At 42.1% G+C, this 18,863-nt stretch overlaps 1 long non-coding RNA gene across 4 annotated transcripts in view; it reads right to left on the reverse strand.

Annotated features, from left to right (window-relative positions):
- LOC129057841 (uncharacterized) overlaps window positions 1-18,863 on the reverse strand; it is a 90,345-nt gene that overhangs the window by 17,077 nt on the left and 54,405 nt on the right. For all 4 annotated transcript variants that reach the window (XR_008522617.2, XR_008522618.2, XR_010136043.1 and 1 more), the window contains one exon: window positions 9,986-10,081. This is a non-coding gene — a long non-coding RNA (uncharacterized LOC129057841). The remainder of the gene's footprint in view (window positions 1-9,985; window positions 10,082-18,863) is intronic.

Genomic DNA, 18,863 nt, shown 5'->3' on the forward strand with positions numbered 1-18,863 from the left:
TGGGAAAATGAAAAATTAAATTGATTACAAACATATTATTTTCTGCCAAGCAATCAAGGACAGAAGGTAGAATTATAGCTTCAGTGGGAGAGTTGCTCAGGGCCTTCCAGAAAGCTCCAGAACAGGGCATTATGGTTGGGCTACAGAAGTTATTTTCACTGGAGATGGTGTGGGAGAGAGAGTATTGCCATAACTAAGCGTGCACTAGCTCTTCTCCGCTTTACCACACACACACACACACACACACACACACACTTTATGAATTCACCTGTAAACAGTCAAGGGCATTCTCAGGTGACAGCTGGGGACAGCCATATCCTTTCCTCACAGAGGTTGGCTGTCACTCACTGCTTCACCATTCTGCACCTCCAGTTGAGAATGCTATTGGACTACCAGCCCTTCTCTTTACCCAGGGAAGGGGGCCGGCACTTCAGTCCTTCATTGAGCAGGTTGACAACTCTTGGAGTATGACCTGGTGCTGAGCCTGTCTCTGATTCTTGGAAACAAGAGGCACTTGGCTAATGCCCACTTGGATGTGGGGATGCATCCACATCCTCCCCTCCATTTTTTGGCTCTTGTTCAGGAATAAGAGAATTGCTAGAGACAATATCAGACCTTCAGGCAATGCCAGCATGAATCAGTAAGACAGTTATTACCACCTCATTTTGGCTTAGCTCAGTTTCCAGTCCTCTGGGACTGTTGTCAGATATATCCCAGGAAGATAATTGTTGTGAGGAAAATGGACAGAAGTTCAAGGTCAGCCACCATTTTCCAAGGGGACAGTAACACAGACCAGATGGTGGGTACAGGTTGGAACATTGGACTAACATTCAGGAGACAGAGATTCTACTACTGACCCTTACTAGTTCTGCAACCTTAAGCGAGCCACTTAACCTTTCCAATCCTTGCCAAATGGGCACAATAACACCTGACTCCCCAACTGAACCCTTTCAGTGTTGCGTACTGCAAAGAGGATAAAATGACTACTGAGATTGGTAAAAGCTAATTAAAGAGTAGTGTGAGGCAAGATGGTGCCAGGATGCCTATCCTAGAAGCTGCCAGAACTAGAGTAATAGTAGAACTCTAGTAAGTTGAGACTAGAACAGGAAATTCAGAGAAAAGGTGGAGATTTGGGGCTAGATGGAGGCAGGAAGGAAACACGGGGAGGGTGTGATAAGAGGAATAAGAAACACAGATCGTGGCACTGCTAGATTTGCCTTTCTTTAGGGTGATATGAGGGCCAGCCACTCAAAGGAAGTGAGAAGGGAGGAAGGGTACCATTTTCTCTGTCTGGAGACGAGGGATGTACTGTGGGGGAAGGGAGGCTGCTTGAAGGGAGCCTATGCAGTGAGGACCTACGCATTAACTTAAGTCTACAATTACAGTCATTTAAATCACCAAGTCACAGGGAGTCAGATGTTTGGTATGAGCTTCAGATCTGAAAGGAAATTGGAATTCCTTTGGCTAATGTAACAGCAGAAGAAGGTCCAGAAGAGAATTCTGTGGTGATGTGGAGGCATGTGCAAGAGGCCACAAGAGCTGCCCACTGTCCCTCCTGAGGAAGAGAGCCCAGCGTGGATGTGCTGTGTGGCTCCACTCAGGAGCCCCCAGCCATAGGTCATGGGCCCAGCAAAGGCCATGACAAGGAGGAGGGGCTGCCGTGGGCTGGGAATTCACTGGCAGATAATTTTCTTCAGCTCATTTCAGTTCCATTCACCAGATTCTATGCTAGGCACTGGGACATGAAGATGAATAAGACACAGCCCCTGTCCACCAGGATCTCTCAGACCAAAGGGAAACTGACACCCAACAAATCAATAACAAGAGAGAGTATAGATGCGGCTTGGTGGGGGCCGGGGTCATGCTGTGGATGAGGCTCAAGAACTCACCTGAAGGTCACGTGCAAGCCAAAAAAAAACCATGGTGGCTGTGGAGACCAATAACTCATGTGTGGATCTTTAATAAACAGACTTTCCTTAAGCTTATTATGAAATCTTCAAACATACACAAAAGTTGAGTGGCTATTATATTAAACCCTCACGTACCCATCACAGGGCTTCAACAATGTGGACCATCTTGGTTTGGCTACAGCATCCGGCCCCCTACTTCTTTGCTCTTTTCCCTCTCTCCTTCTGGATTATTTTAGAGTGAAGCCTAAACCTCATATCATTTCATCTAGAGATACTTCAGTATGTTACCTCCAAAAGGTAAGCCCGCATGTGCTCTCTCTCTCTCTCTCTCTCTCTTTATCTCTTTCTCCTTCTGTAAACTGATTTTTCACCAAAATTGAGGAGAATCTTTCCCCACAGAAGGGAGACTGGCATTGCTAGCTATGCTAGGCACAAGAGCCAAAACCAACAAGACCCCCGGCTGAGCCAGGGAAGCTGAGAGAGCAGGTGGAATTCAGAGAGTAGATGATGAAGCTGGCCTTCAAGTCGAAGGAGGGAACCAGGAAACACGAAGTTGCTGAGGACAAACAAGAGGTACAGGAAGAAAATGACAGGCAAAACTAGGTCTTGCCGAGGAAAAGATGTGGAGAACACTTAGAAATAGCTGTTTCTGAGGCCACTCAAAAAAACACAGAGTAAGAGAGGAACAAAGGATGATAAATTACTGGCAGAAAAAACTAAAATCAGTTTATCCAACAAACACTTGCCAGGTTTCTCCTGTGTGATAGGCTTCATTTAGATAGACCCCAAGTCCAAGGAATATGTGCCTAGCATTTGACATAAGTCGTGTTTTATCTGATTTATTTTATTTGTTTATTTATTTATTCATTCATTCATTTTGAGACAGGTCTTACTCGGTCGTCCAGGCTGGTGTGCAGTGGCGCGATCATGGCTCACTGTAGCCTCAATCTCCCTGGTTCAGATGATCCTCCCAAGCTGCTGGGACCACAGGTGTATGCCACCACATCCATGCCTGGCTAATTTTTTATTTTCTGTAGAGACGACATTTCCCCGTATTGCCCAAGCTGGTCTCAAACTCCTAGGCTCAAGCGATCCTCCCACCTTGGCCTCCAAAAGTGCTGGATTACAGGCATGAGCCACTGCACCTGACCTGGGCTATGTTTTGTTTTAAAGAACATCTAGATGTCAGCTGGTGTTACCACCCCCTTTAGAATGATAAGATTGGCTCAAATTCCCATATTATCCCCAGTGGATATTCAAAGCCCTCTCCAAGATGTCTGTAAATTCCCAGGAGGGTTACACTGGTATGGTCACCTCTGATTTTCAGTGAATTCATTCATTGCTTGCTGTCCCTGTGCCCCCACCACCCTGATCTGGACCCAGCTCTTTTCCATGATTTCCGTAAAAGTCTTCTTCAGTGGGTGGCAAAATTTACTAAAGACTTGGTAGAGCATTTACATCATGGTAACCAGACGACATCCAGTAGAATGTCCGCTACCCTCATTCTATTTGTGTGTCCTTCCACCCACTTCCCACTGCCACCCCCACCCCACCCCACCCCAGGACTTCATTCACTGTTCATGTCACCTGGGGCAGCCTCCATCTTGCTGGCAGTACTCCCCTCTCCCACTCTCCCTTCCCTCACTTTTCTTCCCTTACACTGTTCAGTTTCAAATCGGCAATTCAGCTACTTCTCTGGTTGTTGGACCCCTGGAAAACCATGTCACCTTACCCCAAAATAGTCTCCTCACCCTCAAACAGCTCTGGCACCAACTGTCAGGATGTCAACATTTTTGTCCATATATGATAGAACAGATGAACAATGAATTAATTAGAAAAAATGAAATGATAGAGAACCTGAGACAAGAGAAATGAGAAGCCAAAGGAAAAGGAAGAGAAGTTTCAAATAAAATCTTGAAGGCCTGAAAGAAATACACACACAAAAGTAGGGCAAGCAGAGCTTCTGCTAAAAAATATATAAGACAGAATTTTAAACATGGTTTTCCATACAGTATTTCATGGAATTGTCACAAGAATTCTGAAAGATAATAGTTATTATTATCCTATTATACTGATGGGAAAAATGAGCCTCTGGGAAATTAAGAGATTCCTTAATGTCTTATAGTTTGTTAAGTAGAGAAATTTATCTGGGGCTCTCTTAATTCCAAATATAGAGCTGTCTCTGCTGCTACCCCATAAGAAAATAGGTTGGAGCTGAAGCTTAGAAGTCTCCAAACAGAGAGGATAGAGATGTAATTTTGACTTAGGAAATAGAAATGAATTTGAAGAGAGAAATCTGTGTGTGAGAGAACTGATGTGGGATTCACCGAATGCCTCAATAGGGAAGAGCCACACAAATGCAGCTTCTCAGAGATTTCTTTGAAAGGTGCTATGGTTTGAATGTTTGTCTCCTCCAAAGCTCATATGGAAATTTAATCTCCAATGTGGCAGTGTTGAGAGGTGGGGCCTTTGAGAGGTGATTAGGTCAAGACGGTTCTGTCCTACTGCATGGATTAATACATTCAGGGATTAATGGATTAATCGGTTATCATGGGACTGGGCCTGGTGGCTTTATAAGGAGAAGAAGGGAGGCCTGGGCTTAGCATGCTCAGCCCCCTCCCCATGTGTGATGCTCTGCACCACCTCGGGACTCTGCAGAGAACCTCCACCAACAAGAAAGGGCTCCCAGATGTGGCTTCTCAACCTTGGATTTCTCAGCCTCCATAACTGTAAGAAATAGATTTCTTCTCTTTATAAATTACCCAGTTTCAGGTATTCTGCAACAGAAAACAGACTAAGACAGATATAATGTGAAAGCTTGAAAGATCATGGAAGTGAACTGGGTTGTAAGAAAAGATCAAATGTACAGGATGAGCCTTCGAAAGACAAATGAAAGATAGAAGGCAACTTTGCACAGGACACCTCTCCTGTGTACAGCAAGAGACATGAGGCTGGGAGACATGTCAAGTGAGGCTTCGGAAAGGAACGAGGGCAGGGGAAAGGTGACCTTGCACTGAAGTATTCATTATCAGACTGTAAGGTGTAGTAACAGAGATCTGAATGTTTCCTACAATGGCTTTGCAAATCAGTCTAAATCATTGCAGAAGCATGTTTTGAATGACCTGGATGCCTACTTTATGAGCAAGTGTATTACAGGACCTCTGGCCCAAGTTCGCACTGGGATTTTTAACCCATCAACAGTGCCAGTACTCTATCTCAGAGACCTATGAGAAAAGAAGGGAGGAGGACTTACAGAAATGTTCCTTGTGAACAAAATTTCATGATAGTGTGAAAAGAGACAAATGAGAGAACTGAGTCATTGTAAACTTGCTAAAGTTATGAAACTAGCCAGAATCATATCTATATTAGAACAGCCATTGATCATAAATAAAATAACTTAGATCAACACTGTGGATGCAGAGGAATTTTTTTTTCTTTTTTAAAAGAAGGCCTATCATTTATTCAAGTTAAAGAAGCATTCGAGTGGAGAGAAGAATGTTTATTTAGCTGCCCGTGCTAGCCGTTTGAATATGGCAGGATTGAGAGGATCATAAGCAAAAATGCTAGAGGTCATAAAATGTAAAGTGCAGGATTTTATCATCTCTATGTACACGATGAAGAGGTTGAAATTAATTTCTAAAAACATAGGAAATTGGGTAGAAGTGAAGAACAGAAGTCCTGCTCCCCTTTAAAGATTTCAGAAAAATGAAACATTTTCTTTAACAAATAAAGAGAGCTTTCCAAAGGAGTATAGCCAGAGGCTTTTAAGGATAAAATAGATATTGCTGCAGAAGTGTTTAAGAGACAGCACAGGTAAATAAAATGGAGGTGAAGACACTGGAGCAGAAATAGCGAAATTGAAGACCAGATGAAACCGAATGAGAAGGATGAGAGCAGAAAAGGTCAGGCAAGAACAAAAACACTCTCACCAGAAACCTGAGGTCTGGGAGAAGAGCGAGGACTGTCACAAGATTAAAATGGACAGAATAAGAAGGCACCAGAAGAGAGCCTTGAGATAATGGAAAGATTTAACCAAACGTATCAAGTGCAAAGAAAGATTGAGTGGCCAGCTCAGCTGTAGGCTGACGAAGAAACAAGCAATCTGACAGCAGACATCAGGGGTCAAGTGGCTCTGAGTGAGCCGGGTTTGGAAGGAAGGAAGCACCGTGGGTCTGGCAGGCGTCCTGCGTAGTTCCACCAGGCATTTAAGAACTGAGCAAAGCACTGTTTTCTGTGACAGACACTTGAGAGGAAGGCGGAGTGTCCTGTACAGTAAAACAAGGAGCTGGTGATATTTTCAAAAAAAAATTAAAAAAAAAAACAGAAGGTGGATGCTGGGAAGTAGAGGTCACTATCTTTATAAACTTGTAGTTGGAGACTTTGTAGCAGAATTCTAGACAAAGTTTAAATAAAAAAAGTTGTCTGGACTGGTGTGAAATGACAAAAATGTCAGGGGCTTAGCAGGGATAATCAACAGTGGGGTTGGGGGTGGGAGAGGGGGATGGTCCCTGACCACACAAGCATTTGTAAAAAAAAAAAAAAAGAAGAAAGAAAAGAAAAAAGAAAAAAGCCTTTTTGCTGTGTCTCCAAGGACTAGCTATTTGGCCTCCCTTTTCCGATTCCTGAAACACACCAAAGGGACTGGAGTAGCACAAATCAGTCTATTTTTATCAGGCAAGAATGAAGGCCCAATACTCCCATATCTTTTTATTATTCTCAAAAGCAATCTGAAATATAGGTTTTGTGTGAAATCTTCTGAATTTGATACGTTGGCTCAACTTTCTTATGTTTATTTATTTATTATTATTATTATTTTTTTTTTTTTTCTGAGATGGAGTCTCGCTCTGTCGCCCAGGCTGGAGTACAGCGGCGCGATCTCGGCTCACTGCAAGCTCTGCCTCCCGGGTTCACGCCATTCTCCTGCCTCAGCCTCCCGAGTAGCTGGGACCACAGGCGCCCGCCACAATGCCTGGCTAATTTTTTGTATTTTTAGTAGAGACGGGGTTTCGCCGTGTTTTCCTGACCTCGTGGTCTGCCCGCCTCAACCTCCCAAAGTGCTGGGATTACAGGCATCAGCCACTGTGCCTGGCCTTTTATGTTTATTTTTACTATACACTGTGCAGAAAAATAATTGAGTCTGCATGTTCAATTTGGCCCATGGGCCACCGTTTTGTACAAGCTGGGATTTTCACGCCGAGCCTGCACAACTGTCCTACGTTCCTGATGACCTGAGGGATGTAAGGGCAGGGCTTGCCTCTCTGGCAGGAGGGATGCAAGGAAATAGTTAATAACCTTAGAGTTTGGCAAGAAGTAGGATGTGAAGATGAGAAGCAAGTGGCCCACTTTAAGCAGAGGCCGATTTTAGTTTCCGCAGGTGGTAGCATTCTGGCAGTTACTGAAGGTTTACATCAGCACTGGCAAAATAAAACACAAGGTCATAAAAATAAAAAAACCAGAGAAATCTGATAATATTGATGGTACGGATGGATGAAGAGTCTAGGCCCATGAGGATTTCTGCTTCAGGGTTTGGAGGGTGTAGGATAATAGCTATCATTTGCTGAGAATTTACTGTGTGCCAGAGGCTGTCCGTTATATTTAATCTTTAATATTTACAACAACCACTTTTACAAATGCCGAAGGATTATTCAGAGGAGTTAAGGCATACAACACCCAGGCCCCTGGACCTTTATGCTTTCTCTTTTAACTGGAAATCTCTCAATTACTTTTTTTTGCCAAAATATTCATTGCAACACTATTCATGTGTTTAAAAAGCCAACAAAACGGTCAAATAATTCCACTCCTAGATATATAGCCAGAAAATAAAACACATATCCACACAAAAACTTGTACACAAATGTCACAGCAGCTTTATTCATAATAGTCAAAAATTAAAAACAACTCAAATGTCCATCAACTGACAAACAGGTAAAAAGGACGCAGTATCTCTATACCCTGGCATATTACTTAACAATAAAAAGGAATGAAGTGCTGATTCATGCTACAACATGGATCAATCTTGAAAACATTATGCTAAGTGAAAGAAGCCAGTCACAAAAGACCACATATTGTTCCATTTACATAAAATGTCCAGAATAGGCAAAATTATACAGGTAGTAAGTAGAAGTGGTTGCCTAAGACTCAGGGACAGAAAGAGTTGGAGGTTGCATTTTTAACCCTAAATATTAATAGTATAGGGTTTCTTTGAAGGATGCCGAAGATGTTCTCAGATTGATTATATTGATGATGGCATGACTCTGAAAATACTAAAAACCATTGAATTATACACTTAAATAAGTGAAATTGTATGATACATCAATTATCCCAATAGAGTTGTTACAAAAAAACAAAAGATATAAAGAGAACATTGGTTTTGAAGTATCTGTTGCATGTCATGAAACACAAATTATTACCTAATAAAGGTTGGCACCAATTTTATATTCTAACTTCTTCACCAACCCAAACTGTGGTCCAATCCCCAGGCCTGTGGCCCTCAATATTGGGGCTTGGCTACACCTCGGGCCTTAGACTATCCAGGGCATAAGCATTTTGTGTGTGTGTGAGACAGGATCTCACTCTGTCATCCAGGTTGGGGTGCAGTGGTGTAATCACAGCTCACTGCAGCCTCCACCTCCTGGGCTCAAGAGATCCTCCCACCTCAGCCTCCAGAATAGCTGCGGACTACAGGTGTGAGCCATCATGCCCAGCTAATTTTTTAATTTTTTATAGAGACAAGGTCTCCCCATGTTGTCCAGGCTGGTCTTGAATTCCTGGGCTCAAGTGATCCTCCCGTCTCAGCCTCCCAAATTGCTGGCATTACAGGCATGAACTACTGTGCCTGGCCCTCACATAAGCATTTCACATACAATATCTTCCATGACAGCCCCACGAGAAGGGTATTATTATCATTCCCATGGGAAGGATGAGGAAATGCTTAGTGAGACTGCATCATTTACTAAACAATGAAGTTGGTATCTGGCAGAGCCACGGTGCAAAACCAGACAGCTGGATGTCACAGCCTGGACTTCCCACACAAAACCCCACATGCTCATACACTGTTTGTGGTATTGTAAATTGGTACATATTAACTTTCTGGAGGGTAATTTGACAGGCTGTATCAAAAGTTATTTAAAAAACCCATACTTTTTAACCCAGCAACTCTACTTCTAAAAATTTATTCTATAAAAATTATTGGACAAGTAAACAAAAATATATATACAAATATAAGGATGTTCATCAAGGTATTGTGTATATACAGCAATAGCCAATTAAAAAGACTTTTTAAAAGAAAAATTCTTATCTCTGTCCACAAAGGATTGGCTAAATTTAGCCCAGCACATCCCTCTGGCGGTGTAGCTGAGCTCAGGAAGGGTATGTTCTGTGGATTAGCATATGGGGAGAGCAGGAGGGGTCAGAAGAAACAGGAGCATAGGAAGGAAGAACCCTTCACCAAACCAGGTCGTGAGGCCCAGCCTGGGCTGACGTGTGTCACACTTGGAAAGGTCACCTCCTCACCACCATCCCAGTCTTCACGAAGATTGTAGAGCAGTGTCTATTAATGACAGAACCATTCTTCAATGTCATTTACCCAAAACATATCATCTAGCATTAATCTATTCATAGAATGTTTCTGAAATATTTTTAAACTAGTTTTGAGGGCCGGGTGAGGTGTAATCCTAGCACTTTGGGAGGCCAAGGAGGGTGGATTACCTGAGCTCAGGAGTTTGAGACCAGCCTGGGCAACACAGTGAAACCCCATCTCGACTGAAATACAAAAAAAAATTAGCCGGGTGTGGCGGCGTGTGCCTGTACTCCCAGCTGCTTGGAAGGCTGAGGCAGGATAATTGTTGAACCTGGGAGATGGAGGTTGCAATGAGCCAAGACTGCACCACTGCACTCCAGCCTGGGCAACAGAGCAAGACTCCATCTCCAAAAATAAAAATAAAAATGAACTGGTTTTGGGGCTGCAAAATACTACATCATAGTAGTTAAAGCAGCCGTGTAAGACTCTGGGTCTTTGCCAGAGCCACGGGGAACAAGGCCAGCCCCCTTTCCTTCCTTAGACCTTCCATGCTTACCTCCACCTCCATATTTCTCCTCTTTCTCCAATAGGAACAAGCTCAGCTGGGCGTGAGGAATGAAAGGCAGGTCCAGCCCTTTCACCATGGTTCTAGCTGGAAGGAAACAAGTGGATTTGACACAAGGTGCTATATATATAATATATGTATATTATATATATATTTTATATATATATTATATATATGATATATATATTTATATATATATCATATATATAATATATATTATATATTATATATAATATATATTTTATATATATAATATATATTTATATTATATATGTATTTTATATATATAATATATATTTATATATAATATATATTTTATATATAATATATATTTATATATATATATTATATATATTTTATATATATTATATATATTTTTATATATTTTATATATATATTTTATATATAATATATATTTTTTATATATATTATATTTTTTTATATATATTATATATATATTTTATATATATTATATATATTTTTTATATATATTATATATATATATTTTTTGAAACAGGGTCTTGCTCTGTCACTCAGGCTGGAGTGCAGTGGCACAATCTCAGCTTACTGCAACCTCCACCTCCCAGGTTCAAGCGATTCTCCTGCCTCAGCCTCCCAAGTAGCTGGGACTACAGGCATTGCCATCATGCCTGGCTAAGTTTTGTATTTTTAGTAGAGATGGGGTTTCACCATGTTGGCCAGTCTGGTCTCGAACTCCTGACCTCAAGTGATCCACCTGCCTTGGCCTCCCAAAGTGCTGGGATTACAGGCGTGAGCCACGGCACTCAGCCTATATATTTTTAATTACTTTTAAACAAGGTGTAGTTGAGGAATCTTCTTCCAGCTTCATGACTGAACTATAATGGCCTGGGCAACCTTTTCATTAGGACTTCAGGGAAGCTGCAGACTTTTAGAAATTAATGGCTTGATTTTACCAAAAGGAAGATGAAAAAACCCTCTAGAGACTGATGAATGGATGCCGTTAAGAGTGTTTGATGAGCTCCACAGTGACACACCCAATTCATTTCCTCACCTATAACAGTAGATTGCCTAATGGCCATTTTGTACAATATAAAAGTTAAGATTGGTCTTATGTTTGGGAAACATTTGTTTCTACAAGAAAACTCTCTTGTTCGTATTGCATCACCATAAATTCATGAAGTTGGTAACTGTGCAATGGTTACATTTTTAGAAAATACATACTGAAACATTTAGAGGTAGAGGATCCAGAACCTCAGATGGTTCAGATACAGTATGAGAGAGAAAGAGAGAGAGAGAGAGAGAGAGGAAGCACATGTGGGATAAAATATTGATAACAGGGAATCTGGTTAAGGGCATAGAAATTTTTTTTGTTTGTTTCCTTGGAGACAGGGTCTCACTCTCATTGAACAGGCTGGAATGCAGTGGCGGCTCGCTGCAGCCTTAACCTACCAGGCTTAAGCAATCCTCTCACCTCAGCCTCTGGAGTAGCTGGGAACACTGGTATGCACCACCACGTCAGGCTACTTTTTATATTTTTCATAGAAATGGGATCTTGCCATGTTGGCCAGGCTGGTCTTGAGCTCCTGGGCTCAAGTGATCCATCTGTCTAGGCTCCCAAAGTGCTGTGATTACCGTTCCGAGCCATTGCACCCAGAGGGCATAGAGATCTTTGTGCTATGTTTATTTTTGTAATATTTTTAAAATTTCGAAATCATGTTTACCATTTGGGTGACAGAACGGACTATTTGGGCTTCCAACAGAAGCCCAAACCTCAGCATCATGCAATATATCCATGTAACAAACCTACACATGTACCCCAAATCTAAAATGTATTTATTTATTTATTTAATTTATTTGTTTATTTTGAGATGGAATCTCGCTCTATTGCCCAGGCTGGAGTGCAGTGGCGTGAACACAGCTCACTGCAGCCTCGAACTCCTGGACTCAAGTGATCCTCCCACCTCAGCCTCCCAAAGTGCTGGGATTACAGGCATGAGCCACCATGCCCAACCTAAATTTTTTTTTTAAGGAAAAAAATAAAATAAAACTTGCCATCATTTCTAAATCAAGTGCTAAACATTAAAAAAGACTCTCTAGGCCAAAAACTAAGAATATACTAATGCTTCTCAAATGGTAACAAGGCACACTGGGAATAGTACTGGCCTACATCCGACATTTTTTTTATAGTTATTTTAAATAGAAAATACACTTAGACGAGTGAAAACTCTGAACACTATGAAAAGGTAGGTACTGAGAACTGTCATTCCTTCCCATCCCCATCTACTCCGTTGCCTCTCACACTCTACAGGTAACCATATTTATTCATTTCTGATTTCTCTTTCCGGTGATTACTTATGCAAATACAAACAAATATGAATATATATTATTCCCCTCCCTCCTTTTTACACAAAATGAGGCATGCCATACACACCATTCTGTGCTTTGGTTTGGTCACCTAGCAGTATATGCTGTAGTCTCTTCAGCCTGACATCCTTTTAGGATGTCATCCATGCCTGTAGAAAAGTGGACATAATTGCTGCTTCTATTTATTCACACAGAGAGTGTGCCCAAGCCTGATACCTGGCTCTGGATTAAATGAACTGTGCTTTGCATTTGCACTTCACAGCTGGCTAGAAAAGTCAACTCCTACAGTTGTCAAAGGTCAAGTTCAGAATGTCTAGACACTTTCTTAAATATTCCGACTTGTTTTGAACTTCAAGGAAAAATGAAACTTCAAATATTTTTCTTGAAAGAACACAGAGAAGATGGGCTGGCCACAGAGTTTCCTTACATTTTCATGATTCCTTTTTCAAATGCCTCACTCGGGGAATTTTCAGACAATCTTTGTTTTGTATTCCTGCCCTTTGTTATACATGGCTGCAACCCAGAACTGTCAGAGGAGATTAAGTTTATAAAAAAAAGAGTTTCTACATTTTTGAAATATTTTGACTAAATGAAATCATTTTTTTTTCTATCTGCAATGCAATTCAGCTCAGTTCAACAGATATTTACTGGGCCTTGTGCAAACCACTGAGCTTTAATAGATGAATGAGACATTGCTCCTGGCCTCAGGTGAACACAAATAATGTCTCTTTACTGTGGAAACTGCTATGGTACACAAGCAGGCACAGGATGCTACAGGAGGACAAAAGAAGAATGCTGAGCTCCGCCTCATTAGAGAAAATGAGCTAAGTCATGAAGACCAGTAAAAGCTGAACAGAAAAAGAAGGGCAGGAGCAGCAGAAGCAAAGGTCATGAAGTTTCATGAACACGCAAAGGTAACTACTATAGGTGGGAAAGTAGCAAACTGTTTGAGCATCATTAGAGTCCACAGCAGGAGACATAGCTGCAAAAGGGAGGCCTTGTATGGCCTGCCAGGGAGTTTGGACTTGAATCTAAGCAGTGGTTAAAGAAAGGACCTTGGTCAGGCTTCCTTTTAGAAGGCTTATCTTGGCTTTGATATGGAGGATGAATATGGGAAGGGATAAATCTATAGGCGGAGAGCCATAGAGGCCAAAAGGAGGCCTATATGAGAAAGGTTTGGGCAGCAGACACTGCAGGGCTTGATGATTGCTGGTCTGTGAGTGGGAGGAGTCCAGGAGGATCCTTGGTCCTGACTCGTGTGACTCAGGGAATGATGGTGCCATTTATTTATTTATTTATTTATTTATTTATTATTTTATATCTTTATTTATTTATTTGAGATGGAGGCTTGCTCTGTCGCCCAGGCTGGAGTGCAATGGTGTGATCTCGGCTCACTGCAATCTCTGCCTCCCAGGTTCAAGTGATTCTCCTGCCTCAGCCACCCGAGCAGCTGGGATTACAGGTGTGTGCCACCATGCCCAGCTAATTTTTGTATTTTTAGTAGAGGCGGGGTTTCACCATGTTGACCAGGCTGGTCTCGAACTCCTGACCTCAGGTGATCTGCCTGCCTCAGCCTCCCAATGTGCTGGGATTACAGGTGTGAGCCACCACACCTGGCCGATGGTGCCATTAAATGAATCAGGGAAACACAGCAGAAGGAGGGAGAGGATGATGGATTCTGTTTGAGTCCTGTTGAATGTGAGGGTAGCAGGCAGATGCAGCTATGAATCCATGATCAGAGGAGAGTTCTGGTATGAAAAATGCATATTCAAGCATTATATTAGTTTCCTGAGGCTGCTGTAACAAATTACCACAAATTTAGTAGCTTAAAACAACATAAATTTATTCTCTTATGATTCTGGAAGTGAGAAGTCTAAAATTAGTAGCACTGAGCTAAAGTCAAGGTGTCAGCAGGTCTCGTTCCTTCTGGAGGCTCTAGGAGAGAATCCTTTTCCTTCTCTGCTCTGAGAGACTGCCTGCATTCCTCAGTTTCTGGCCCTTAATCCATCTTCAAAGCCAAGAGTGCGGTGTCTTGCTTCTGTTGTCGCATAGCTTTCTTCTTCTGTAGTCATGCCTCCCTCTGCCTCCCTTCTATCAGGACACGCGTGATTACATTGCACAGATAATCCAGGATAATATTCCCATCTCAAGATCACAACTGCACAGTTTGCTTGATAAGGTATTATTCACAGGTTCCAGAGATTAGGACCTGGACATCTTTGGAAGCATTATTCAGCCTACTATGTGTTGATAGCATAAAGTTAGTGAGAGTAGATACAACTGATGAGGTGAACGTGTATGGAGAGAAAAGCATGAGATTAAGACCAGAACACTGGAAACACCAAAGTTAAGAGAGTGAGCATTGGACTAGGCATGGTGGCTCATGCCTGTAACCCCAGCACTTTGGGAGGCCGAGGTGGGTAGATCGCTTGAGCCCAGGAGTTTGAGACCAGCCTGGGCAACACAGTGATACCCTATCTTTACAAAGAAAATAAACAAAATTAGATGGGCATGGTGGCATGTGCCTGTAGTCCCAGCTACTTGGAAGGCTGAGGTGGGAGGACCACTTGAACCCAAGTGGTTGAGGCTGCAGTGAGCCAAGATCGTGCCACTACCCTCCGGTCGGGGAAACAGAACAAGACCCTGTCTCAAAAACTAACAATAATTGACTGGGTATGGTGGCTTACGCCTGTAATCCCAGCACTTTGGAGGCCAAGGTGAGTGGATCACTTGAGGTCAGAAATTGAAGACCAGCCTGGCCAACATGGTGAAACCCGTCTCTACTAAAAATACAAAAAATTGGCCGGGCGCAGTGGCTCACGCCGGTAATCCCAGCACTTTGGGAGGCCGAGGCAGGCAGATCGCAAGGTCAGGAGATCAAGACCATCCTAGCTAACACGGTGAAACCCCGTCTCTTCTAAAAATAGAAAAGATTAGCTGGGCATGGTAGTGGGCGCCTGTAGTCCCAGCTACTCGGGAGGCTGAGACAGAAGAATGGCGTGAACCAGGGAGGCGGAGGTTGCAGTGAGCCAAGATCATGCTACTGCACTCCAGCCTGGGCGACAGAGCAAGACTTCGTCTCAAAAAAAAAAATAAATAAATAAATAAATAAATAAATAAAATAAAATAAATACAAATACAAATACAAATACAACAAATTAGCTGGGCCTGGTGGCGCATGCTTGTAATCCCAGCTACTTGGGAGGCTGAGTCAGGAGAATTGCTTGGACCTGGGAGGTGGAGGGTGCAGTGAGCTGAGATCGTGCCATTGTACTCCAGCCTAGATGACAAGAGCAAAACTCCATCTCAAATAATAATAATAATAATAATAATAATTTTTTTAATGAGTGAGCATTGGAAGAAGGAACCCAAAGAAGATGGAGAAGGAAGGCTGACCAAGGGGAGCACCAGGAAAGAACTGGTGTCATGGAGGGGAAGAATGGAGAGTTACAGGGAACAGTGGCAGGTGACATTGAGTAAACCACCTAGAGGTCCCCAGGGCTGCAGGTGACATTGAGTAAACCACCTAGAGGTCCCTGGGTGTCTTTTCCATGGCTGTGTCGGTGAAGTGCAAGGGGTAGAAATCAGATGGCAGCAAATAACAGTCATGGGCAATGGGGAGAGATGGACCACCTTTTCAACAAGCTGGCTAAGAAGAAAAGAAAAGAGGCATGATGGCAATTAGAAAGAAACGCAGACTCAACAAGGGAAGCGATTTTGTGTTGTTCTGCTTTGTTTCTAAGAAGATGTGAGTTGGGAACGTGTTGGTAGGCTGAAAAGAAAGAGCCCATGGATTGGGAGAGGCTAAAGGTTTATGCGGGAAAGACTCACTGAGAGAACAAGTTTCCAAAAGAGGCTGATGGGTAGGAATTCAAAAGCGTGGATCAGTGAAATTTAAAATATGCCTATCCTTTGATGCAGTTTCTCAGAATTTATCTTCCAAGAAAAAAAAAAATTTTAAACTTACACAAATGTTCACATAAGGAGGAAAAATTGTACAAAATTGCTCAAAGGCAAAGAGATAGATATATGTACAGGAGTATTCAATGCAGTATCACCAGTAAAAGGGAAAATTTGAAACAATTCACATGTCTATCAGAAAAGATTAGTTAAGCTATGGATTACAGAATCGCTTTAAAGTCTTGCAGTGGAAAGGTCTCCCTTATAGTATATGATTTCCAGACATAATAAAAGTTGATAACAAAAGTATACAGCCTCTATAGACTCCACAAATAAGTCTGGAAAAAAACAGTTCTAGTCTACCTAATATATTTAAAAACTGCTTCAAATTCTTTTTTTTTTTTTTTTTTTTGGAGACAGAGTCTCCCTCCATCCCCCAGGCTGGAGTGCAGTGGCATGATCTCGGCTCACTGCAACCTCTGCCTCCTAGGTTCAAGTGATTCTCCTGCCTCAGCCTCCCAAGTAGCTGGGATTACAGGTGCCCATCACCACACCCAACTAATTTTTTGTATTTTTAGTAGAGACGGGGTTTCACCATGTTGGCCAAGATGGTCTCAAACTCCTGACCTCAAGGGATCCACCAGCCTTGGCCTCCCAAAGTGCTGAAATTACAGGCTTGAGCCACCATGCCAGCCCAAATTCATTTTTTAAAATAACAGCCTAATAGAAAATATGGGCAAAAGCTAGAAACTGGCATTTCATAGATAACAAACTTGAACAGCAAATATATATATATTTTTTTAATAATCAATCTCATTAAGAATGAAAGCTATGTAAATGAGATCTTTCACTTTGTCAATAAGATTGAGAAAAATTAGAAAGATTAATATGTGTTGTTGGTAAGGCTATAGAGAAAAAAACACTCCAATGCAGATTGATGGAGCCTAAACATATACAACATTTGTAGAGAGCAATTTGGAAGTATTTATCAAATTCATTTTATTTGTATAAAAATAAAAATATTTGTGGGTTGCAAGTGTAATTTTGTTACCTACAGAGATTGTGTAGTGGTGAAATCAGGGCTTTTAGGATATCCATCACCCAGAGTCACAATTTTAAATGTACCTTTTCACTCAGCAATTCTACTTCTAAGAATCTGTCTATACATTCACAAGAAATTATGAACCAGTATGTATTTTACCTGTTTGTACTTTTTTACATGCTGGAATAGTGAAAAATTGGACATGACCTGATTGTTCATTAAGAGAAGAACAGTTAAATACATTATATAGAAAGTATGTAATGGAATACTGGGCAGCTATTAAAAAGAAAGAATTAGATCTAGATGTAGTAAGTTATAAAGAAATGGATTTACCTGAGGTCAGGAGTTCCATACCAGCCTGACCAACATGAAGAAACCCCATCTCTACTAAAAATACAAAATTAGCCAGATGTGGTGGCACATGCCTGTATACAATCCCAACTACTCAGGAGGCTGAGGCAAGAGACTCGCTTGAACCCGGGAGGCAGAGGTTGTGGTTATCCGAGATCACGCCATTGCACTCCAGTCTGGGCAACAAGAGCAAAACTCTGACTCCAAAAAGAAAAAAAAAAAAGAGGCCAAGAGCGGTGGCTCACGCCTGCAATCCCAGCACTTTGGGAGGCCAAGGCAGGTGGATCACAAGGTCAGGAGATCGAGACCATCCTGGCTAACACAATGAAACCCCGTCTCTACTAGAAATACAAAAAATTAGCTGGGTGTGGTGGCGGGCGCCTGTACTCCCAGCTGCTGGGGAGGCTGAGGCAGGAGAATGGCGTGAACCCGGGTGGCGGAGCTTGCAGTGAGCTGAGATCGCGCCACTGCACTCCAGGCTGGGTGACACAGCGAGACTCCGTCTCAAAAAAAAAAAAAAAGGATTTATAATATTTAAGTAAACAACAAGAAAAGAAATAGCTACATTCCAGGTATAGCATGATCCCATTTCCAGGAACAAAAACCATTTCTATGTACTAGACAAGGATTTAATAACACACATATCAACATGGGTGACTCTCCAATGGATTATGCTAGGGGAAAAAAGCCACAGTTCCATGGTGGCTCAGGCCTGTAATCCCAGCACTTTGGGAGGCTGAGATGAGTGGATCACTTGAGGTCAGGAGTTCAAGACCAGTCTGGCCAACGTGGTGAAACCCCGTCTCTACTAAAAACACAAAAATTAGCCGAGCGTTGGTGGCACACACCTGTAATCCCAGCTACTCAGGAGGCTGAGGCAGGAGAATCTCTTGAACCTGGGAGATGGAGGTTGCAGTGAGCCGAGATCGTGCCCCTGCACTCCAGTCTGGGCGACAGAGTGAGACTTGGCTGAAAAGGCTGCACATTGTATGATTCCATTCATATGGCCCTCTAGAAAAAGCAAAACTATAGGAACAGAAAACAGATCAATGGTTGCCAGGGCTGGGAGTCAGGGAGCGGGTGACTATAAAGGGACACAAAAAAAGTTTCTTGTTGTTATGGAAATGTTCCGTAACTCAATTGTGGTTTTGGTTGCACAACTATATGTATTTTCACAAATTCATAGAACCGTACACTACAAATGGTGAGTTTTACTGTATATGAATTACA

Source organism: Pongo abelii, chromosome 11 (genome assembly GCF_028885655.2).
Source record: "Pongo abelii isolate AG06213 chromosome 11, NHGRI_mPonAbe1-v2.0_pri, whole genome shotgun sequence".
In the NCBI taxonomy this organism is placed as follows: domain Eukaryota; kingdom Metazoa; phylum Chordata; class Mammalia; order Primates; family Hominidae; genus Pongo; species Pongo abelii.